Raw genomic sequence first — 23,619 nt, 5'->3', positions numbered from 1 at the left:
TAATACGCTTTTCAACATATTCTCGATTAAATAGACTCCAATCAGAAGTACAAAATCGCAAGTCACAATTAATCTTTCGTATCATTTTCGTTTTATCTCCGTCACGTATAGCTCTAGAATGATAAGAACTTATCTTCTTCGAAGGTCAATGATCTTGGTTTATAGTGAGAGGGACGAGACCCTTTCTTTCGAGAAGACATATATACGAATCAGAACGCTCTAGAGTTGCCTCTTCGACATTATTTGGAACCATCCACTGCAGGTATCTAATTAAAAGTCGGTGCAATTAATCATCGAATTATCGCGATGATATGAAAAACTTTTAATATTGTGCTGAGTTCGATCAAAAGAACGCTAGCGATCGAGCTTCTTCCCGAAAGTAGATTTATGTCAATATTGTTCCTTATCATGTCGTGCCAATTTAATCGCTTGAATCTTAAAAAATTTTGTATTTTATATTTAGCAATAAAGCCATTTAAATGTCTATAAAAATAAAATGTTTAACATTAATTTAAAAGAATGTTTTATTTTTTGGTGTAATGGAGTTATAGGATACTCATTGAGACTTTTTTCGTTAACACTTTGTAAACACTTAATAAATGTTATAAATCCTATAAATGTTTAATAAACTCTTTCACGATTACGTTCTCCTTCCTATCCATTGTTCCTTCGATTTTTCGCCGTGGAGGAGGGAAATGCTACGAAACATTTTAACCTCCTGCTCTCCCGAGGGTGACTCTCCCTTTAAGTAGCGACCAACGAATAGGGAACGGTTCGGTTTCACCGATACGATACGGAATCGAATGCACTTAAAGTGGCACTCACGCTGGCTGATGATAAAGGAAAACAGTATGGCCGAAGTAATGGCGATGTAAACGCGACCGATCGATTACAATTTCTCGAGCGCATTCAGCATCACAAAAGACAAAATACGTCTTCGAACTTGACTGGACTAACAATATTTCCGTTGCTGGTGTTTGATGTAAAACGATAAAATGCACTCAAAATCGCTCAAAATCTTAAAAACAGAAATTTTAATTCAATTTTTGTTTATTCTGAAAGACGTTTATTCGACATTCATTCTGAAAAACAAATATTTGTATTATTTGTCATTATTGAATATCTTATTCTCGATCTTTAATGTCGTCAATGCTACTTATATAATTCGCGTTATTTAGAACATTTTATTAAACTTATTATTTTATAAAACAATATATGTTAAGTTGCTATATATATATATATATTGTAAAAATCTTTATCTTTTAACAAGGCATAGATTAATATATAATGCTAATTTTTTTTTAAATTTGTTTATATTTTTTTACGTTTCTCTTTTGCCTGTAGATTGTAGAATTAATTTAAAAAAAAAAAATAATGTTATATAACATATAATATATTTAAACAGATTTTAATTTGGAGCAAAAGATAATCTATTTCTTATTTTATACTTATAATAATGTATCAAATTGCTTTTCTTCCCTAATCAATTTATAAAAAAACGGGAGGAAATGTTACCGAAACAAGACTGATGATTCGGATGACGTTTGATAATTGAAACTACTGGTGATATTATGATATTTCAGCGACACGACACGCACCGAACGAGGACATGCACGCGTGCATGCATGTGCATATGTACCTGTCGTAATATCTTGACGGCTTCTTATGACCTTAACCTTTCGCGTAGGGCGGGATCACAGAAAGGAGTGACGCGGATGAAAAAGTCGCTTTCTAATTTCGGAGCACGCGCGCGTGCTCTTGAAGAAGCAATCTTCCTTTCTCTTATCCTTATCTTACACGTTTTAACACTTTTTTCTCTCTTTACGTTTCAGGTAAGCCTTTCATGCGTGATCCATGAGATTTATGTTTCAATTCGCACGACTTTAAATTTACGATTTCTGCACATCAATGCTATCGAGGCGATCGTAAGTAAAGCAAGATTAAGTTTCATCACAAATATAGTGCTAGTTTTATATATTCGCAGGACTGGTTCTTGACATGATTACAATTCCGACTAACGAATAATCGAATTATTCAACAATTGTACACAGAAATATAAAAAAAAAATCATGTTTTCCGCTAGAATTTCTTCTTAGTAAAAGTTTCACAAATGTGGAAACTTTTCCTATTTTCTACCACTCAAAATTAATCTTTTAAATCTAAATCCAAAATAAAATCTTTCCTAATGCTCATTAACAATTGGCTGCGAACCAAACTTGCCTTTACTTTTATTTACACTTTCAAATTTAGCATTTTAAAATGGTCAATTTTTATTATTTATAATTTCGAGATTGTCACTGTTTTATCAAAATAGCTGTCTTTCTAGTCGTACGATAATAATAAAAAATAAATGCGCGCGCGCTTCACAGACAGTACAGACACACCTTATTTAAATTATTCTTTGCCATGATACGAATCGCACCGACAGTCCCGAAACGTTTCTAATGGCGGTGTCGCTTCCTTTCATTATTTTTTAAACACGTCTGTTCCTTAATTTTCTATGCGCGGTTCGAAGGGTCAAGTACAGTTGCGGAAATCGGTAATTTTGCAAGCAAACAGGAAAAAAAAGAACCCATAGATCCCAAAAGAGAGAGAAGGGGGAGAGAGAGAGAGAGAGAGAGAGAGAGAGAGAGGGGAGCTCTTGCGGGACGAGCAAGCGGACGAAGATAGTGAGAATCGGTATCGAGTGTATACGAAGGGTGAACGACCGAAAGGCAGGGGCACTAGGCTGCTACCCTCTGCGACGAGAGAGACGGATGAGAGTAGTCGAGAAAGAGAGGGCGTCAGAAAGAGGAGAGGGAAACGAAAAGGAGCGAAAGAGAGGAATCAGAGAGAGAAAGCGACAGAGGGAGGCTTCGATAGAGAGAACACATTGAGCAACCCCTAGTCTTTCTTTTCTCCCCCCCTTCTCTCTCTCTCTCTCTCTCTCTCTCTCTCTCTCTCTCTCTCTCTCTCTCTTCCCCCCCTTCCCATCGTGCTCGCCGAAGATCAATACGAGCCACGTGGTGTGGCAGTAACGCCACGGAGAACAGCCTAACCCTCGTGCATGCAACAACCTAAAACGTGAACCATGAGACGGAGATCTTTTCCGACAAGAATAAATTCGGTGGTTTTCGGTACGGAACGAAAAGTTTTTTCCGCGGAAATTACGCAAATTTTTCATTTGGCAAAGCACTCTCGCGGCTTTCACATGCGGATATTCACGAACTTATAAAATTTCCAAATTTATGCACACTTTTATCTTAGCTATATCTAAATTTCCTCGTACTGCCAGAATATGAAGAAATAATTATTACGAATATTTGTAAAAATATTTGCAAAAATTGAAGCAAATATAACTGCGGATTTAGATTTCAATATCGTTAATACGCGAGATTGATTATATTTACTTATAATTAATGGAAAATGTCGTAACATCTATTACAGTATTGCATTCACTACACTTACACGGATTTTAATGCCTATAATGCATAAAATATTTTTTTCATATCCGAATATTCGCAGAAAATCTAAAAAAATTTATAAAAATTGTACGTGACAAGATTTTTGTCTTCGTTATATTAAAAAACCACATCGATTTATAATTTTAATATGACGAATTGATAAAATTATAATATTACTATTCATTCATTTTTACGCGACAGAAAATGTCTCAATTGGCAATTTTATTTTTGTCAACCTTATCGAGTTTGCGCGTTTCAAAAATGTCTATTCTCCAATATGATCGAATTAAATAGTTCAGATTTAATGAAAACCATTCAATTTAAACGAGAGCGTAATGCGAGAAAATTTTCGACACGGCATCAAGAATTCAAATGACCGATCTCCGGGGCGAGAACTGCTGGCATGAAGAACTTAGTTGGATGTGGATCCTATTTTTGGTCATCTATCGATCGCGTTACCCCGTGCCGTGCACTCGAGAAACTCACCCCGAGTTTATAAACCTACCAGCAGTTTTACTGCATGGCCGGGGAACGGCCTTTATCTTTCTAGGACACGAAGTCATCGGCGCAGTCAGAAACGCGAATCTGCATCGATGATCTTCTGACCTCCGAGAGACGCAATTCTAGGCTCGTCACATGAAATTTCGACATCGTTGAACGAGACGCATCCATGCAAACGAAAATGTGGACACGTCGCGATAAAATCAACCCGCAAAAAAATTGAGTTTCGTAAATCTCGACAACACAGACGAAGTTCGCGTCTTCGTTCGCTCGCTCTTTAACATCAACGACTTTGACATGTGTTCAATGTTACGAAAAAAAATGTGCTTTTGGCACACTCTCTTGCGCTAACCGTGCAGCGGCCACAACCCTCGTGAGTTACACGCCCGATCTTTCCCACATAACGCATATATACATACACACATTCACAGAGATATACATAGCGCCGTGTAGAGAGCACGGGGCACAGCGAAGGAAGAGAGGGTGTAAAACCTACCCTTGCAGATCGCTTTGAAGGAGGGTCGCTATTACGGGTAGTTTCATACATTGCACACCCCTAACTTCGAGTCTAGGTCGGTCATTCACCCTATTGCCATCACCCGGCATTACCCGGCAACCCCTACCGGCCGCCCCACGATCTTCCACCACCCTTCGTCATACGCTTCGTCCTCTCGCCTCGCCACCGCTTCCACCCCTATCTCAATGACGTCACTGTGCTGCCCCTCCAACGAGGGATGAGTTCTCCCTCTCCTCTCATGCGAGAGGTGTAACGGTAGGGTAGAATTGACGCGAGTGGGGAAGGAACGAAAACAATGGCGTAGAATAGAAGGGATACAGCAATTTTAAAGCTCACAAACGCAAGATAAGTGACGAGCCGTGGCTTCCGCGGTCATTTGTCAAAACTTATTATTACGTGATTGTCAAGATAAGAACGTTAGCGAATTAAATGCACAAGCGTAAATAATTCGCGTGATTAATCAGTGTCATCAATTATTATTATGACTTAGAAGTGGAACGAAATAAGAAAATTTTGTACAATAAACGGTCAATGTGCAAACAATTAAAAAATTTTTTTTTTAATTTTATGGATTATTTGACAAAGTAAATAATCTATATAAACTGTTAATAATAATCAGCATCTGTATGTACTTGTTACAAAACAATTCTATAGTTCTTACAAAGATAAAGAAAAATGACAGTAATTTTGCAACAATGAATAAAAAACCTCATTTTAACGTTTCTCGAATATTCAAATATTTTCTAGCCTAAGATTTTACTCACTTAATACTTTGTGTTTTTAAAAAATTATTGCTTGAAATTAAAAAACGCTTTGATAAGAGACTGAAGCTTGATTAAAATGATAATGTGGGTGTGTTAATAGAATAAGAATTTAATTAGAAACTAAAATAATAAGAAACTTTAAAGTTGCAGCTAAAATTTTCAATTATTGGCAAATAGCTATTAGTTATTAATATACTATTGTTAAATAGTTATTATATTTGTACACACCAGTATCGTATCGTAGACTTAGGTGAAAAACCTGTAAAAATACGAAAGAGACAGCCCTCACAATCGTTTTATTACGGCTGCGTTTTCTAATACGATGACGGAACGCCTAATTTGCCGAGATGAGATGACGTAGCGCTGATACTCGCTTCATCATTAACGCATTGACGGCAGTTGACTCATAAACGGTGAGCAGCATGGCTATTATCTGCATCATGTCCATGATACGCGATATATCGGCCGACAACGAAAATACGAAGAGAAAGTTACCGGCCTCGCGGCTCGTAAGAAGGCTCTCAACGGCGATAATGGTTCTTTGCATCTTCACTTGAACATTTCAAGAGTTTATTCGATGAATACGCTTAAAATATCAACATATGCATTTGTTTTACTTGTTCTTGACTTTTGTATTCTACCGATTTAATACTTCATCTGCGTAATGCAGAAAATAGACAGCAACAATGTATATAGAATGTCCCAATCCTTATACTAAAATGTTCTCGTTGTCACAGATTCTTTGGCAATTTTGAGATTTTTTTCAAAATATTTATCAGATTTTCAGATAATTAACAACTGAAAATAATTGATTTCTGATAGATTTAGGAAAGCAAATACATAAAGAAATTATATCCTTTAACTAATTTGATTGTCTAAATTTAGTTTTCTTGAGTTCTCTCTCAATTTAAATTATTATAAGAATTTTTAATTTAAAACCTATACTTGTATAAACATAGAACTTTTTTAAATTGAAAAGATACGGTGTTCTTCTCGATTTTTGCTGAGAAAAACCACGCCAAGATAGCTAAAGAACTATATAAATAAGAGAACGTTCACTAGTTTTTTTACGTTATACACCTATATAAGCATTAAGTCTATCCGCACGAAACAAGCAGACCGACTGAGAGCCACTGCTGGGGCAAGGCTGCCTCGCATAAAAGGTGAATGCATCGGCGCTTCCTACATTTATGCAATCGATCCTATACGAGCATAGTTCGCACGTAGGAATCGACACGCTCGCTCGACGCGTATTTACGCGCGAACGCGCGTCTGATTGGTCGTTCCGTACGGTATACAGATATCGTGCGAACGAACGAATGTGGAAACAATCGTTTCTTGTGGATGCACCGGCGCGCGGCCTAGTCTCATTCAGAGAACCGAAGACAATAAGCGCGTGAATGAAGGAGTCTCGGCCGAACTAACGTAATATAAGTGCGAGCCACTGGAAGAGAGTGAAAGAGAGAGAGAGAAAAAAAGAAGCGAAACTACGTTGCGTTGAAACGCGGATTAACAATCGGCGATCTCGAAGTCTTTCACTCTTCCACCTCTGGGTTTGACCCTGAGTATTGAAAAGCACAATATACTCCAGTGAACTTATATCGTAAACTTAGCGCTATTATATACGCGCGCTTCTTTTCACGATTGTAACTTTCGATCGAGAACGTCGCAACTCTTATTTAACACCTTAATACGCGTGTTATTTCGCAACTCACTACTACTGCTGGATCGATGGATCGATAAAAAAAAGCAAAAATTATCTGTAATTGCATCATCAAGAAATTCTTTAAATACCATCATTTATTTTTTTGCACTCTACTCGTTCAGATTCTGAGTTTTTTTTATTTATCCTGCTCCGTTCGGGACCATGTAACCCTGGCATTTTTATTTTTAAAACGCGATAATTTTCAAATCCTGCAGATATTGTTCCTAAGAGTTTAAAATTTCACGGACTTTGCCTCTATTTTTACCATGGTTGTCAGATGATTTTTGTAACATAGAAGTTATCGTAAGTAACGAACAAATTTATTTAGAAAGAGAAAGAAAGAACTGTAAGTAATATAAACTAAATACGACGTAATTTGTTGATCCTAGAAATGAATTGTCGGGATCAACCTTGAATCTCTGAAAGCCTATATATAATGCATAAATTATACGCGTTAGAAGGAAACCTTTTTCAAGGCGGTCTAGTTTGAGTTTTGAAATTTTCTTGCATTCTAATAACTACAACCGTGAATGCAAAGCATCAGAATGTGGTGGTTTTATCGTCATTTGTAAACGCTAAATGCTCTCTTGTCGACCAACAATTCTGTATTATAGCCGTTGTAAACGAGCGTGATTTATCAACGAATATTCAAATATATAAATGAGAGTAACCAGAAACGAAATATGAAAGAAATTATCTGCGTTAATCATTTAAGAATCTACCATTTGGCCAATGGTCAATCATAACCGCATCAAATAAAAATACCAACTTTTAACATATATTTTTATAACAATTATTACATATCGTTTAAAGCAATTGTGATATATTGAAGCCATAAACTCTCTCGATTTGAGAGATAAAAAATTTTCACCGCATTTGTTGGTCAACCGTGTACAAATAATGTCAATACTCGTTTCGTTGATCGGCTATTTTTTTTTTTTCACTTTTGTACATCACATGATTCTTCATTCCAAACCATTTTCACAAATTAATCCCTGTTACTTATACAGAATTTGTAAATTCTGTAAATCAATAACTTTACCTCTAAATAAGACCGCGAAGGATTAATTTTTAGTTATTTGTATTCGATGAGTTTTGTATTCGACAAAATCGACAATCTGGCTTATTTCCGGAAGTTGACATAAACAAAATAGAATGACAGCGCGAGCAATGAGGAGTGCTTTGCAATTATTTTGTTTAGAAATTAGGAGCCTATAAAGCGACTAGTGGTCAAGAGACAAGATTGGGAAGTTTCTGGTGAAAGCTGATGATCGCCACTCGCCAGAGGCCGCGCGGCCGGCCGGCCAGTCTCAGCCCTTGACCTTCCCTCGGCCGAATTCCGGCCGAAGGCGTCGAAGACTCGGTTTCGTAACGCGACGAGGCACGCCCCCCTAAAGCGCAATTTCGTGGCGAGCGCGACACGGTGAAAGGCCTTAATATGCGTAAGAGAAACGTATATTGCACATATGTATACGAGTCACGGGAGCAAGCGACTCGCACGCAGCGAAAACGAAAGGATTCTCCTCTTTCTTGTCCTCCGTTTCTGTGTGCAAGCGCGCACGATTCGCTTCCGTCGCCGATTATTCGCCTTACCGACGCAGGTTGCTTTCGCAAGACTTTCGCCATTGTTTAAAAAAATCAAGCCGCAAGTCGCGGCCGCTGCCGCCTCCGCCGCCGCCGCCGCCGCCGAGGTCATTCAACCGTGCTAAACACACGCTTAAAGAGGTCGTTCAACCCCGCCGCGCACGGCGTAAAATTTGCTCAATATACGGGAACAAAAATATATTTCATCTGATTATTATACATTTTACATCTTATCTGATTTAAAGATAATTTCGTTTAAGCACGTGAATCAGAAATTTAAAGAAAGAATAACGTGTAAGTAATGAAATAAATTATCATAATTTTACAATGTGAGTAAATATATTTTTGCTTTTCTAAATTACAATAATCAAACTCGATATCAATGATTACACTCCTAAAATCTGTTTCTTTTAATTAACTTTTTAATCGAAATGCAGCTACATTAAAACATTCCGTCTTAAAATTAATACATCTACTTTTTTTAATGTTCAGAGAAGAGGATTATTTATATCGAGATGGATTTTACATAAAAAATTCAAATAATTAAAATCTATGTCTCATATATTATAGTAATAATGTAATTGTATTAGAGATCTCCTGGTGCGAATTTTGATCAAATCTTTAGGTCATCGAAACAAGGAACATCAAGCATGAAGCATTCGCGATACTAACAATGGCTACCTAGTCCAGAACATCGTAACTTGGGTTTCCATTGATTGAATGCGTCTCGGTCCGATACCAGGAATAAACCGTCCCGCTGCTGAGAACGCAGCTTAACGATTTCAGATACCTCTCCCTTCCTGATCTCAGATTCCTCTCCTTTACCACGCTTCACGACCCGGGAATAGGAAAATAGTGGCAAAGAGAAAGGTCAAACCAACGCGGAAATCCTCGGTCTCTCGAGTGATAATAAAAGCAAAGGAAACATATTTCATATGCTTGCCTCCCCCAGAAACGTCTTTGGACTCACAAATCGATGTAAATATATATATGATACTTTGCATTCTTACTTATAATAATACATTCACTTTCCTTATCTTCACTTTCCTTTTTTTTTTTTTTAGACGCGGGTAACTTTCGCATTTCAACAGTAATAGTTGAAAATATTTCCAATATACCTATATGTTTGTGACAGAATACTGTTATAATAAATCTTAATTAATTCAGAAGCACTAATTTTCTGCATTAAAATAATTTACAGATTTTTTTTAATTCTTTATAATAACGTGCAGTCATTTCAGATTATATATCACGACAAGAAGCGCGTATTTTAGCACACAGTTTAATCGGGCTTCGACATAGGTGTAATAAATAAGGACTCAATTTAGATATAGTAAGTAAAAAGTCAAATTTATTTTAGACCAGACGAATCAGTATGTAATTTTAATCTTTCACATTTCAATTTCTCTCCTATCTAATCGTTTATTTATAAAAGTAAAAATATAGCTCCAAAATTATGAATTTTTTAATATGCAATATTGATAATTTATTTGACAATTTTAATATGTGATAACTGACAATTTATTTTTCAAATTCTTGGCAACTATACATATATTTATATTTCTAACAAAAGTAATCTTGCCATTTTTTATTACATATTTATATATTTTTTTGTCTCTGTAGCGATCAAGAAATTCAAATGTTTTCACTATCACGTGCTCATTTAGTTCACGCGGAAAGTTTGCTTCTGATTTTTTCGTCTCGCTAATATTGACGAAAGGCTCGCGCCTGCTTGAATGCCTAGCTGACTCGCGATTTACAATGCAGACATGAAATTAGAGGAGGTAAACGTTGTTTCAGTAATGGAATGCGAAATTGGCGTTGACATCGCGATCCATTTGGCAGCATAATATTGCTTGTGCTAAAGATATGACCTCAATGAGCTATAATTATATATATGTATATATATATATATATATATATATATATGATTCTTGTGCGATTCAATAACTTAATTCTAAATTATAAAATATTATAATTTTTTTATTAAAGGTACATATTTATTGTTAAAATACGTAATTTACAGAAATATTTTCTTAATATTTTACAGAATATAAAGACTTCGTTCGCAATCAACGTAACTTCTTAATTTATCTCTAGAGAATTGGGAATCACTCTATTATTTGTTTTTCAAGTGGATGACAGACCGCGTTTTTCGAGAATTGAGATGCGGCTTAGAAACTCCTCGGTAAACATGCTCTCGTATCTGGGACGCTAAGTCGCTACGGTTTATTCGTTTCCTTAGACTTTGAGAGACACGATTTACCTATTCGTCTCCCTGCTTCTCACACTCATTCTCTCATGCCTCTCGACGGTATTCCTGTACCTACGTTTAAGCAGACCAAGCTAGCCTAAGCAGGCGATTTCTCCAACGTGCAATGTACAATGGCAACGATGAACAACCTACGCTTATTGCTGCCTGGCAGTGAAACTGCTGTTCGTATTATTTGCATGCATATGCCTTTATAAATACACACGCATATATACACCATTTCGCTCGCATAGTCACATACATCTTAGTAAATGTCTGAAGGAGCGTTTAAGACTTAAATATAGACGCAATTTCGTTTAAGTAATTGATAAATGATTCAAAAGACTCATAAAATACGAATAAATACTTATAGAAAATTACTGCTTAAAAATGCTTATTCATGAATGGGCAGACGATTATTTCATTAAAAATTTAATTTAAAAAATTAATAAATTGAGTAACATAACTAGCCAAATAATCTATCTTTCAGTAATTATTCAGTTATTATCGAATTATTTATTATATTTCAATTTTAAAATTGCTTACTTTATTTCATTTTTTATATGATATAAAAATATACTAATATTCGTCAAATAATTTATTAGATATGAGTAACACGATATCTTTATGTCCAATCCTATTTTATAGTGTGCTAACACAATGAACAAATAATAGCTACATTGTGAATGATTCGATTTTCTCATGATGTAGGTGCATTTTTACGAATCGAATAGATTTCCACGCTGAACAACAGCACGAGTCGTTGCGATTCTAATTATAAGATAATTCTTGATTGACTTGTCAATTCTAAAAACACCCGAGCAACGAACGAACGGATCGATCAAACGTTTTATTTGTACGCTCACGACGACGAGTAACGATTATCGATTAAGTAAACGTTAACTTTTGATCAGCAAGGCGCGTTAGCACAATGACTTCGTTCAGAATGACTCTGATTTTACATTTCTAATGTGGAAACCCCAGCATTTTCATTAGTAATTATAGCTGGTTGAAATTAATGCTAGTATCAATTCTGTGTCGATATTAATTGGAATGCAGGTTCTATTTGCCTAAACATAATTATATTATTCATCAAAATTGCGGCAACAAATATTACCATTGCTCATAAATAGTAAATTGATGAAATCTTAAAGTTGCATATGTATTGAACAATTTGACAAAATAATTAAAATTCTATTAGATTAAAGTAAAAAAATTAGTTTTATATATTTTGTAAGATTTCTTAAACATGGTGGCGCATAATTAACTCAAGAAAAATTCAACTTTTAACAAATTTCCCAGCTTAAGTGGCTGGTTTTATCTTTGAATCTCTGCGCGGAGTATCTCCTTTCTTTTTTAACAAATAAAAATTTGTTTTCGCAAATTTTAATTTTTTCCATTTTTGCACTAATAAATTTTTAATATTCACAATATATTCAAGCCACACGTGCTCGCACTTCTGTTACTGAATTTAGAAATCGTCAGATCAGAAAAAGTACCGCAGCATGACGAAAGGATAAAACGATTAAATCGATCACTATCAAAGAACTTGATTCTTGACCCAGAAAGTCTTTATACCGGACAACCGGGCGAGGACCACTTTTTGTTTCGCGACTGTGTTTACCAATGTTGACCATGTAAAATCAATGTATGTATTGCGTTAATTTCTAAGCAGAGGTTAATTAAGAAGCTAAGCATGTCATTTTTTTCTCAAACAGATAATTAACTCTGAATCTCACGTCCGTCACTGACAATGATGTACTAATATCATAAAACATACAGACAGTAATGATAGGATCGAATTATACACACACATATATACGCACACATGCAAAACCTTTAGATAATTGAAGAATTCTTCTAAAGAATAATCATTATTTCAATTAATCACTATATATATAGATAACTAGATTTTTCGCCCGCGCTTCGCTCGGACTCAAAATCTATTCCCCTCTCCCCAAACTCACTCATTAATTAGGAGCACCAATAGAACCCCATAAAACCCTATTTTCAATCCCATAGTAGCCATCTCCATAAAATTAGTAATCTTTTGGTACCAATTTCATCAAAATCATCAATAAAAAATTAGAAAAATTTTGGCACCGGTTTCAAGAAAATCAATCTATTAATAAAAAATTATTCATTAATAAAAAATTAAACTTATCCTCTAAAAATTTTAAAAATTTTGGCATTGGTTTTAAAAAAATCGGTCAATTAATAGGTACTTATTATTTCTCAAAATTTTAATAATTTCCGAACCGTTTTCTAAAAATTGGTAACAAAAAATTATCCATAAAAAAATTCAGCTTGATATCTCAAAGTTTGCGGAAATTAGAGCAATCACGTATATATATATTTTTTTTAACAGAAATTGTAAACCACTTTACTATTAGCAATTTTTCTAATTCTATTACATTCTCTCTTTAGTTCTTTTTATACCTCTATCTATATATATAAATACCTGACGTCTGTATGTCTGTTTGTCTGACCGCGAACTACTTGTTATTTTCTGAGAAATTGGAAAAATTTCGCACCTTAGGTGCGGTGTATATGCCGGAGTTAAAAAAATTGGTAACAAAAAATTATTCATAAAAATTGTCCATAAAAAAAATTCAGCTTGATATCTCAAAATTTGCGGAAATTGGAGCAATCACGTATATTTCTTTAAATAGAAATCGGAAACCCCTTTATTATTAGCAATTTTTTAAATTCTATTACATTCTTTAGTGCTTTCTACCCTTACTTCATATACAATTCTTTGCGATTCGATCAATTAATTCACGAAAAATTGGAAAAATTTTGTAACTGGTTTCCAAAAAGATCGGTAACAAAAAATTGTACACTTTATAACACTCTCTGGGACATTCTACCCTTACTTCATGTACAATTCTTTGAGATTTGGTCAATTAATTCTCGTATTTGAAAAAATTTTGGAACCGGTTTCCAAAAAGATCGGTAACGAAAAATTAACGACGACATTTTCATCCCCGGAAAATTCTACCCTTATTTCATATACTTTTGGTAAAATTTGGTCCACTAACGAATGAGTAGTTCGCGTACATACAGACAGAAGACGGTATACTTATATATATATATATATATATATATATATAGATATTAAACAAAGTAATAATATTGTGAAATACAAACTTTGGTCCATAATTATTTTTTTTTACAGATTTACTAAAATGTTTTTACAGTAAATGAGATTTTACGTTAACCAGTTTCCTAATATAACACAAAATAAAATAATAGCATTGTATTATTAGACACACAATAAAATCATTAAAAAAAAATGTTTTAATATAAGTAAATTTAGAGAGATGTACTTTTTTTATTTAAATGCCAAGTTGCATATGCACAAGTGAATACGTGTATCCTAACGTATTTCGCAATCACGAATGTACAACTGTGACTTATTACGAGCGACATACGTAAACAGGTTTTAACTCCGCGTCGATAACTTCTAATCCGACATGTTGCCGACGTCGGTTACGTACGATAATCTTGAAATAATTGTCGCTCTGTCCGGCTGTGTGAAAGGCGGAATCTGAAATTAGTCTCGCTGGAAAAGACCGCTAATGCAGGCGGAAGCACCGATTTCTCCGACCGACGACTTCATCACGTCACACGACGCGCAGTTTCGTTTTCCTCGCATTCGTGTTTCGCCGAGTTACAGTAATCATTTTGTAGTTTCAGTATCGTGTAACGCGCTCTTGTATTATAAACGTCATTATATAACAAATGTGGTATCCGTTACATATATTATCGGCATATTTATTTAATCGTTCCGCCATCGATTAATTAGTATACAAAATAACATGTCGCCGCCAATATTTTCAACTTTATATATATAATCTATTTGAAATCGTAATTAAGTGATTCGACAATTAGTTATTACTTATTATCTGCAGTTATTAGTTATTAAATGTTTAATTATCACGAATATTTGTTCAAGTTATTAAATTTTCATCGTCGCCTCATAGGATCTAATTTCATTATACGACTAACGCGGCTGTCCCACCTCAATCATGCATTACATAGAACTATGAGTATATACAATCATGTTTCTGTAAATTCAATTAAAACGTTTGAACGACGACGATTGCTTTGTGCATTCCGTTTATTATACATATACTTTATTAGAAAACTGGTCTTTAAAAATGCATAAACGCAACGGTGCGGTCGATATGTATTTTCTCACGCCTTCCCTAGTCCCGTTGCCTGATTATCTAATTACATAATACGCGTAATCTCTGCACGCACGGATATGAGCTACACTCATAAACGGACCAACAGATTACGTTCAAATCAAGACCTATTTTGAGTGGTATAATTTTATGTTTATGTAATTTTATGTAATCTTATATAAATAACAATGAATCTTAAAAACGTTGTTACGCAGCATGGATCATGGATCCTTTCAAGTGTTATGCGCAATATCGTTTTATAAGTAATTTCATCTACTTTCTTTCTGCTAAAGCAAAATTACTTTTATCTAAAAACTCGTTTCTTTTGGCACGCTTGAAGACAGTGAAATTTTCAATCTTTACCAAAAAAGAACTTAATTATTAAATAATTCTTTCAAAACTGTCTTAAATTCATATATTTGTAATAAATAAAAATTATATCCTAAAATTTTTGAGCATTATTTTCAAAAAAATGTAATCTAATAACAATAATAGTTCTAAATTATTGTAAAAAAAACTTTCAGTATATATATATCTATATATCTATATTGTCAACAATAAGTTTTTAAATATGCAGATTTAAAGTGATCCGGAAAAAAAATAAACTCTTGGATTGTTTGAAGACACGCTCGTCCAGATTACCGTTGCACGGGCCCGAGTCCGTCGCTCAACCGTTGGACGTCCGTGTGTGCGGGGTACCGCAAGCCCCACTGACTTACAGAACTACTTTTCCTTCTTTCTCGCTGTGGTGCCTGCCTCCGCCACCGCCGCTGCGAGTGGAGGGGCCCGTTATCCAAGCGGCTCGTCGAGAGTGAAACGCCCGTATATACCGGAGTTCTGTCTTCCCGCACGAAACGAATGTCGCACGGTCTGATCGTACGAGCCTTTCAGTCTGATCGGGCGAACTTTCTTCCACTTCCGCCATCATCAATATTCTTACGGTGATATAATCGCGCGGCGGTAGTTCATACATATATACACTCGGAATTTATTACGTTAACGGCATCGTTAAAACATTCAGAATCCGTTCTACATTAATTTAAATTAAATTAAATTAAATTCGTTTATTTATTTTATTAAAATTGAATTTAGTTTAATTTATAGCATTTTTTGACATATCTTTTTATTAAATATTGATTTTTTTTTATTTTTTTTTAAGGTTAACATGTTCATGTATCCATAAATTCGTTTAGATTCTAATTTGGTCTTTACTTCTTATATAATCAAGAACAAATTGTCTACTCTTCCTGGTATATCCTAGTATGTTGCTCTACCTATATAACGTTTATGATATATTCATACCACGATCAGATTTCGTAGCCGCGAGACAACGTCTGCGATTATGTACCATCGCGGCGATTTAACGATGAGGGCGAAAAAGAGGTTCGTTAAGGATTTTAAGAGCGCATAATTCGTGCTTTCTCCCGCTTAATAGAAATGCTACCACTAATAGCGAAACTGAGCGACTGACACACTTCCTATGACGAAAAGAGAAGAGCGACTTGGCGACTTGCTCGTGATCTTCTCGGAACGAAACGACGACGACGACGATAGGTGTGCTAGTGATACTTCATATAACAACGAAAGTATCTAATACCGGAAATAGACTGTTTCTCAGGGCGACGAACAATAGTCGACCTAAATATGCGCCGGAACGACGAAGAGACCGACCGAACGACCCGAGCTCTATTACAAACGCGGTTGTGCGCGCTGAAAGGTCATCAACTGGGCAGGATCGCGACCAGGAACACTCCTTGCTCATTTGGCCGCGCAACATATTCCGCTGTAATTGTGATTAAAATCATGATGAGCACGAGAATCGATACATTTTTCGCGATGAGTTATTTTCGCGTGCATATAATAAGATAATATTTGACGGAGTAATGAAACAAATTTCAGATAAAAATTCTTGCAAATGTAGTAAATAAAAGAATAAAAATATAAGTGTAATTAATAAATATGATATAACTTATTATTAGCGATTAATGTAACATTAAAAATGTGATAATAATATAAAATCAATAATAAAATATAAAGAAAATATTAAATATGATTTAATATTTATTATAACTGTCAAAATGAATTATTTTTTCAATTGATAGAGAGGAAAGTCCCCTATTATATGAGATAGGAATCCTAATATGAGATGACGGGGTTTTTTCATGGTGGGATCAACAGATGGGGCTTATATAAGGCCTTTTAACTTGACATATCTCATATTAGGATCCTATCTCATAATAGGGAACTTTCCTCTATATATATATTTTTTTGAGAATATATAGATATAAAAATTGTCTCTCAAACGTATTACTAAGTAATTCATCAGTTTATATTTGATTAAAAAACCAATCATAATGACACTTCTACAAAAAAAAATCAAAATACACGCAGTCGCGCGATATGCAAAAAAAGATGTGAATAATAAATTTTCGCCTATATTCCATCTGTATCCCTATATAGCAATCGCCTCGGCAAACTTATATCTACGAGCGAGCATAATTACGGTGATTATAGAGCGAGAAAGATAGAGAAAAAAGTGCCGGATATTTTTTGAGGTCAGGGCAACGTCGCGTAGAATCCTTGTGACTCTATTACGTTGCTCCAAGGAGTTATCCTTATAGCGCGGCCGGCCTTCGTCAGATCTTTCGTGGGGCAGGACCTACCGACAGAACTGTCCTCCGCGGAAGACGCGGACGCAAGGACTCGACTTCGTTCTACAGGAGGACTGCAGATACGCCGCTCGCGCGAGTCCTTGAGAAAAAAGAATGCTCGATCGTAAATCTCGTCCCAACCGATGACGAATCTTACCGGCTGCGTGGACTATTTCTTTTTTCTCTACGACGGCATATCAAGAGACACAGTAGCGTCTCGTGTCAAGTGTACGCACAGGAAAACACATCAGACCGTGTAGGTATCTTACTTATGTGCGAGAAGACGAATTGTTATGCGTAACAAAGTTCGTAAAATTAAGCACTCGATCAGTCATCGCCTTTCTTTGGTCATTAACGAGGACTGATGATTTATCGTCAGTTGACCTTCGTGAGACATTTTTAACTTGCCACATATTCGTTAAATATTATAACACTTAAGCAGTTGAACGCGAATTTATCTTAGTATTCATGACGCTATTTATTTCGTTATAGTATCAACGCCGTTATGAAATTTCATTACAAGATCGAGATGTATTAGCAAAGTTAATCTTGTTCTACTCTTCTATAAAATATTATTTAATAAGTAGCATACTGATTATCATTTACTATGCAACCACATGAAACTCTATAATACAGTTAAGAAAATTATGCTTAAATCTATAAACGTGCAAAAGTTAGTAGCTTTAATATTATCTCTTCAAAATATCTCTATTTTGGAACTAAAAGAATAATTACAGATTACCATTTAACTGCAAGTAGTTCAAGAACTAACCAAATATAATTAACCGAATGTAATCGTGACAAATATACTACACGCTATCTTCTGATAATTTGATTTTTATAATTTATTTACAAAGGTTTCTCGAATGGCATTATTTAAATATCAAATTATTAACTAACGAGATTTGATATTAATTATTAATTAGGGAGAGATCTTTACAATCCAAATTTCATTTAATTTATCGTGAAGTTTATTTAAACATAAGATGCTTCAATATATCATTTCAGAACCGAATTTTGATATAGTAACGCAAAATTTAGACGTTTAAATCACTTTCTTCGGCTCTCTCTCTCTCTCTCTCAAATAAATTTCAAAAAAAAAAATCTATTTTTAAAATAGGTCTTTACATTTATGACACGCATTTCAAATATAAATGTATTTTATATTTAATGCTCTCTATATATGCGTTATACTATTTAAAAAAACAATGCTTTTGTTCTTAGAAAAATATTCGCAAAATTAGATGTTTACCATTACTAAAACGATACATCTAGCTCTATGCACTGCGCTTTGTATGCTATTCTGTGTCGGCTCGTGCTATTCTAGAACACGACGTCGTCCCATAAAGACGGTAGCAAACGGATCACTGCACTCCAGAAGTAAAGTCTCGACAAACTATTTTTGAGTAGACAAATATAATTTCATAATGGCATTCTTGCGCAACGGATTGATCGGAAAGATTATCAAGAGATGCTGTATGGAGACACGTGCCGCGAGAAAACCATACGAAGATCACGCGTGGATATACGCGGGCAAAGCATGGTTCGAACGGTGAAAGTTTTTCGGTTATCGAACATTGTGGCCTAGACCGTAAAAGAATAATAAGGACGCGTGTGCAGAACAGTTGTCAGGGTACGTTCTACGTTACTCGCGAACAAGTGGCTTTCTCTTTCGATTTCGAACACAACGGGTTCTTTAGACGAATCCTTTATGCCCGCCGAAAGGGGAGAACAAAAGACGAATTGGCAAAGATCGGAAATTTCTAGGCGCAAATCCTGAGAACGCAAAGGAGCATTTCTACTCCCCCCATAAATGCCCCAAACGTATATTCTATTAATACCTAAATAACAAATTGCGTGAATAAATGAAATAAAATTAATTCTAATAATAATCATAAAATAAAAATTTATTTGGTTTTATAATTATTAAAACATGATTATTATAAACTTATTGCAAAATTGATGAGTTTCAGACACGTCGTACCGCAGAATAATTTTTTATGTACAAAATTAAAATATTATCAATTACGAGTTTCCTAGCAACCTCTGTACGAAAGATGCAAAAATGCGATATTAAAAGTTTTATTGATGATAGGTGGAATATGGACATGCATACAGAATTGCATTTCACGCACGAAATTGCTGTTGCCATGAAAATATCGAATAAAGTTTTAGTATCATCACTGACGCATTGAAATACGTTAAATAAAATGATGTTCTCAATACCATGATAAGAACGTCAGCTACATATTTTTAAATCACTTATGAATCAACGTCATGTTGTTATTTTAAATCTATTTGAAAACAAATTGCCAAGATTCATTGAGAAGGGTTGGCGTAAATTCAAGTGTATACATATATATGTGTAAAATTTATTATTAAAATATTATTAAATAAACGAAAATTTACCAGTTTACATAACATCCTCCTCGCGATTGACTAATGTGAAAGAAGGTGTCTGAAGCATTTCACCAAAATATCTCGCAGTTATCCAGCGGCTCAATAATCGAACGAGCGCCAGTCAGCTGACCGCGAAAATGGAGCATCATCCGCGTTACTGCGAAGAGGGAAGGTCGCGACGTTGAAACATAGTATTTTATGAGATGGAGCTCAAATTGCAGATATCGACAAGTCTCTTTAGAAATTACTGCAATATACATCAATCAAACTACACAAATATTGATTCGAAAAACCTTTGGATTCTCAAAGCGCCTTTCATAACTTATTATCAATTTAATCTTTGGAAGATTCAATATTGCATACAATATCTCATTAACAATATATATAAATATTATATAGGATATCCTATATTTTATTATCGCACATTCGAGAGATCATATTATTATTTATTATCTGCATTTTCGGCGAATAAAACGCTTATGTTCAATTGCACCAATGAATATGAAATTTATGTCGCGACGCTCTTTTCCGTCTCACGCTCGTGAATAGCGTGATAGAGAGCCACGATGCGAACAGCTCGGCTCGGATGTGGATGGCGATGTGGCTTGTTGCAGCGGCAGCGTGGCCGGTGGCGCGGCGTCAGAAGTTCCCCTACTGGAGAACGTAGAGCGCAGCGCGGTTGCTGCCGTTTTACGAGGAGGGTTCTCTCTTCCACTTCCACGGCTCCTTTACCGCGCGGCGCGCCGCGGGTTCTCGCTCGTCGTCGGTGAGCGCGAGCGAGGCAGCGCCGGTGCCCGTGGCCGCTGTCCCAGTCGTCGCCCTACTTTGTCGAAGCCAACTCGAAGCTCGACACATACTCGGCGGTTTTACACCTCCTCTCGGCACGACGGCGGTGACAAACGTTTCATGCTCGCGCGCGTACACGCGCGGCGAACACACACACGCGCGACGCACACGCGTACAGGTGACGCGTCTCCGCGGCGACGCACGCACGCGGCCCGACGGCGGCGAGGACGAAGAAGACGCGCGCGATCGTCGGATCGTACCGAAGACACCCGAGAGGCGCGTATCTCGACCCCGCGAGACGGGTCCAGGTGGTGAACCCAGTGGTGGTGCGGACAACGTGACGACACTCGGTATCGATCGCGCGAAATTTCGATCCGCGCGGGCTACGGCGCGCGCTCGATCCCGCCGTGTGAAACCCCCCACGTGTACGTGCATCGAGAAAAAAGAGGAGAAAGAAAAAGAGGGAGAGAGAGAGAGAGAGAGAGAGGAACCGGAAGCGGCTGGTCCCGTGGAAAGCGGCAAGCAAACGGCCCACCCGTCCGCATGTGTATGTGCCCGCGTACGTACGTGTGTGTGTGTGTGTGTGCGTGCGTGCGCGTGTGACCTACGACAACCTGCCGCCCGGTTTCGGCGCGCCACCCGAGTGTGACGTTCGCACACCGACCCGGCCGAATCCCCCGCGCTCCACTTTTTCCACGGAGGTCACGGAGTGCCGCGCGTCAATTCGGAAGGTCGGCCAAGTAGGAGGTAGTGCACGAGGTGGAGCGAGAAGAACCGCTGCTGGTGAAGAGGAGACGTCGGTAGCGCGAGAAATCGAAACTCCGCTCGGACATTTCTAGAATTATCGGCTGCGGACATTGTCCCCCCCCCCTCCCCCGAACACGCTATCATCGTCCCGCGTCCCGCGGTGTTCTAACGAGGCCGATCATTAAATTCGGAGAAGATTCCGCGCGGAAACTCGCGACGCAAAACTCACTGGTTCGTGTGCGAGCGTCGATTGTCTGATCCATGAATCGAAAATTGCCGACGCGCCTTCCTCGCGTCCAGATTTTGGATCTTCGTTTAAGATAGATTGAGCGAGCGCCGATCGATCGGGTCGCCGAGTCGCAGCAGGAAAATACTCGCGTCGGTCGCGTCGATTCGCTCGCGCCGCTCAGGAGAGAAAGTACGCGAACTCTCGAACCGGAAGTGCCATCGAGCGAGAATATTCAACGCCGCGATTCTGCCGCGTCTCTTTCTTTCTCCGTCCCTCACATCTCCACCGCGTGGTCTTTCTTTCTCTTTCGCTATACCATTTACGTAAACCTCGCTGTTCGAGGAACGCTACGCCATATGCATTTAGATTATCGCGGACTAACTACCGCGGGTGCTCGCAGACCTGCTAATAATCCCTCTTCGCGTCGTTAAATCGGCGGCGGATGATGACATCCAGACGCGCGCTAGCAACAACGTGACCAGTTACGTCGACCCACCGCAACTCCGATCTCGAAACGGAAACACTGCCAATTAATAGCGAGCCGACCTAAGTGCACCGATCGAAAGCTCTCTCGCCTTGCCTCGCCGCCGTGATTTTCTTCTCCCCCGCGAACAAGCTCGACGACCACGGCCAAAGTCACACGCGGGTCCGTTCCGGGTCGGGCATGCGCGGCGGGTCGCGTGTCCCCGAAACAGCGCACGAGTCCGACGAAAGAAGAGACCGGAAGCGACCTCGGTGACGAACGCGGACGCTCTACTCGCGACCCAAAACACTGCCGCTTCCGAATTTATTCGAGACACTGCCATTTTTGGAGGGAAGAACAAACAGAATTGACCTATCAATCGCGGCCAATTTACACTTATGAGAAAGGAAGAGGCACAAATTATTTCGGCATCGAGATTGTCTTTAATTATACGACTGTTGTAAAACCGAGCCTCACGATAAGCAACGATTTTCATTATTTCCCTGGTGTTCAAGAAGATCATTTCGGAAGCCATCCATGAGCAAGAGCGAGCATTCGCGGTTTGATATCGACGTGACTTCCTGCTAAACGAGTCGCGTATAAAATAAAAGAAAAAAAGAGGTGAGAAAGATTATATTACCTAATCATCATTCAATTGCGACTGCCATTTTTGGTCCCCGCAGATATAAGCGCGCGCGTAGCGAACGTATACAGCGAAAGACGATCCACGCACGACACGCGTGAACTAAACGCAGTCGCAAGAAATTTCATTAGAAGGGAAGAAAAAAGAAAATCAATTGGCGAGATTCGTTGGTCTTCGACGATCGATACGTTACTTCATTGTTCTTAAATCATCGGGAAGATTGATGTTTTGTTATATCTGATGAATGCAGACTTCTTCGGAAAACACTTGAAGCTGGATGCGAACGAATTATGAGAGATTCATGAACGACAAATGAGAGAGCATTAGTTGCCCTTAAACGAGTAACGACGATCGCATAATCGCATCGAATGATCACGCAGTATTATATTGATCCACGAAGGAGACGTGATAGTCGAAGATAACATTAAATGTAATGAATTAAGCGTTATCCCGTATGAACGGGCTCGATATCGATTTGATAGGGGAGCGATCGAGTGCATGCCCGGCGAATCGGTTCTGCATTCCGCATTGATCGATCGGAGACGTGCTCGCGCCAAGTATTTCAAGATTATGACGATCCTCGTCTCTATCGTAGAACTCTCGTATAGTCGATGATCGCAATCGAAAGCAAAAATAAATAAAGCGTGTATACACGGAGATTATCGGAGTAAAAGTCAGATTGACGCCTTGGAGAAAAATCATCGACGAATCATCGACGTCGAAGCTTTCCACGGAATCACGATCG

General features: G+C 37.4%; 2 protein-coding genes across 4 annotated transcripts in view; one reads left to right on the top strand and one right to left on the bottom strand.

Moving 5' to 3' along the window:
* Positions 1–23,619, top strand: part of Hr4 (nuclear hormone receptor 4) — a 178,237-nt gene that overhangs the window by 91,258 nt on the left and 63,360 nt on the right. The gene's annotated exons all lie outside the window — the stretch shown is intronic.
* Positions 1–23,619, bottom strand: part of LOC143900822 (uncharacterized) — a 312,581-nt gene that overhangs the window by 242,688 nt on the left and 46,274 nt on the right. The window lies entirely within an intron of this gene.

The sequence above is a fragment of the Temnothorax americanus genome, unplaced genomic scaffold (genome assembly GCF_048541705.1).
Source record: "Temnothorax americanus isolate GAGA-0224 unplaced genomic scaffold, ASM4854170v1 Scaffold30, whole genome shotgun sequence".
Lineage (NCBI taxonomy): Eukaryota > Metazoa > Arthropoda > Insecta > Hymenoptera > Formicidae > Temnothorax > Temnothorax americanus.
The sequence above is the reverse complement of the archived record's forward strand: the minus strand, read 5'-3'. Positions and strand labels throughout refer to the sequence as shown.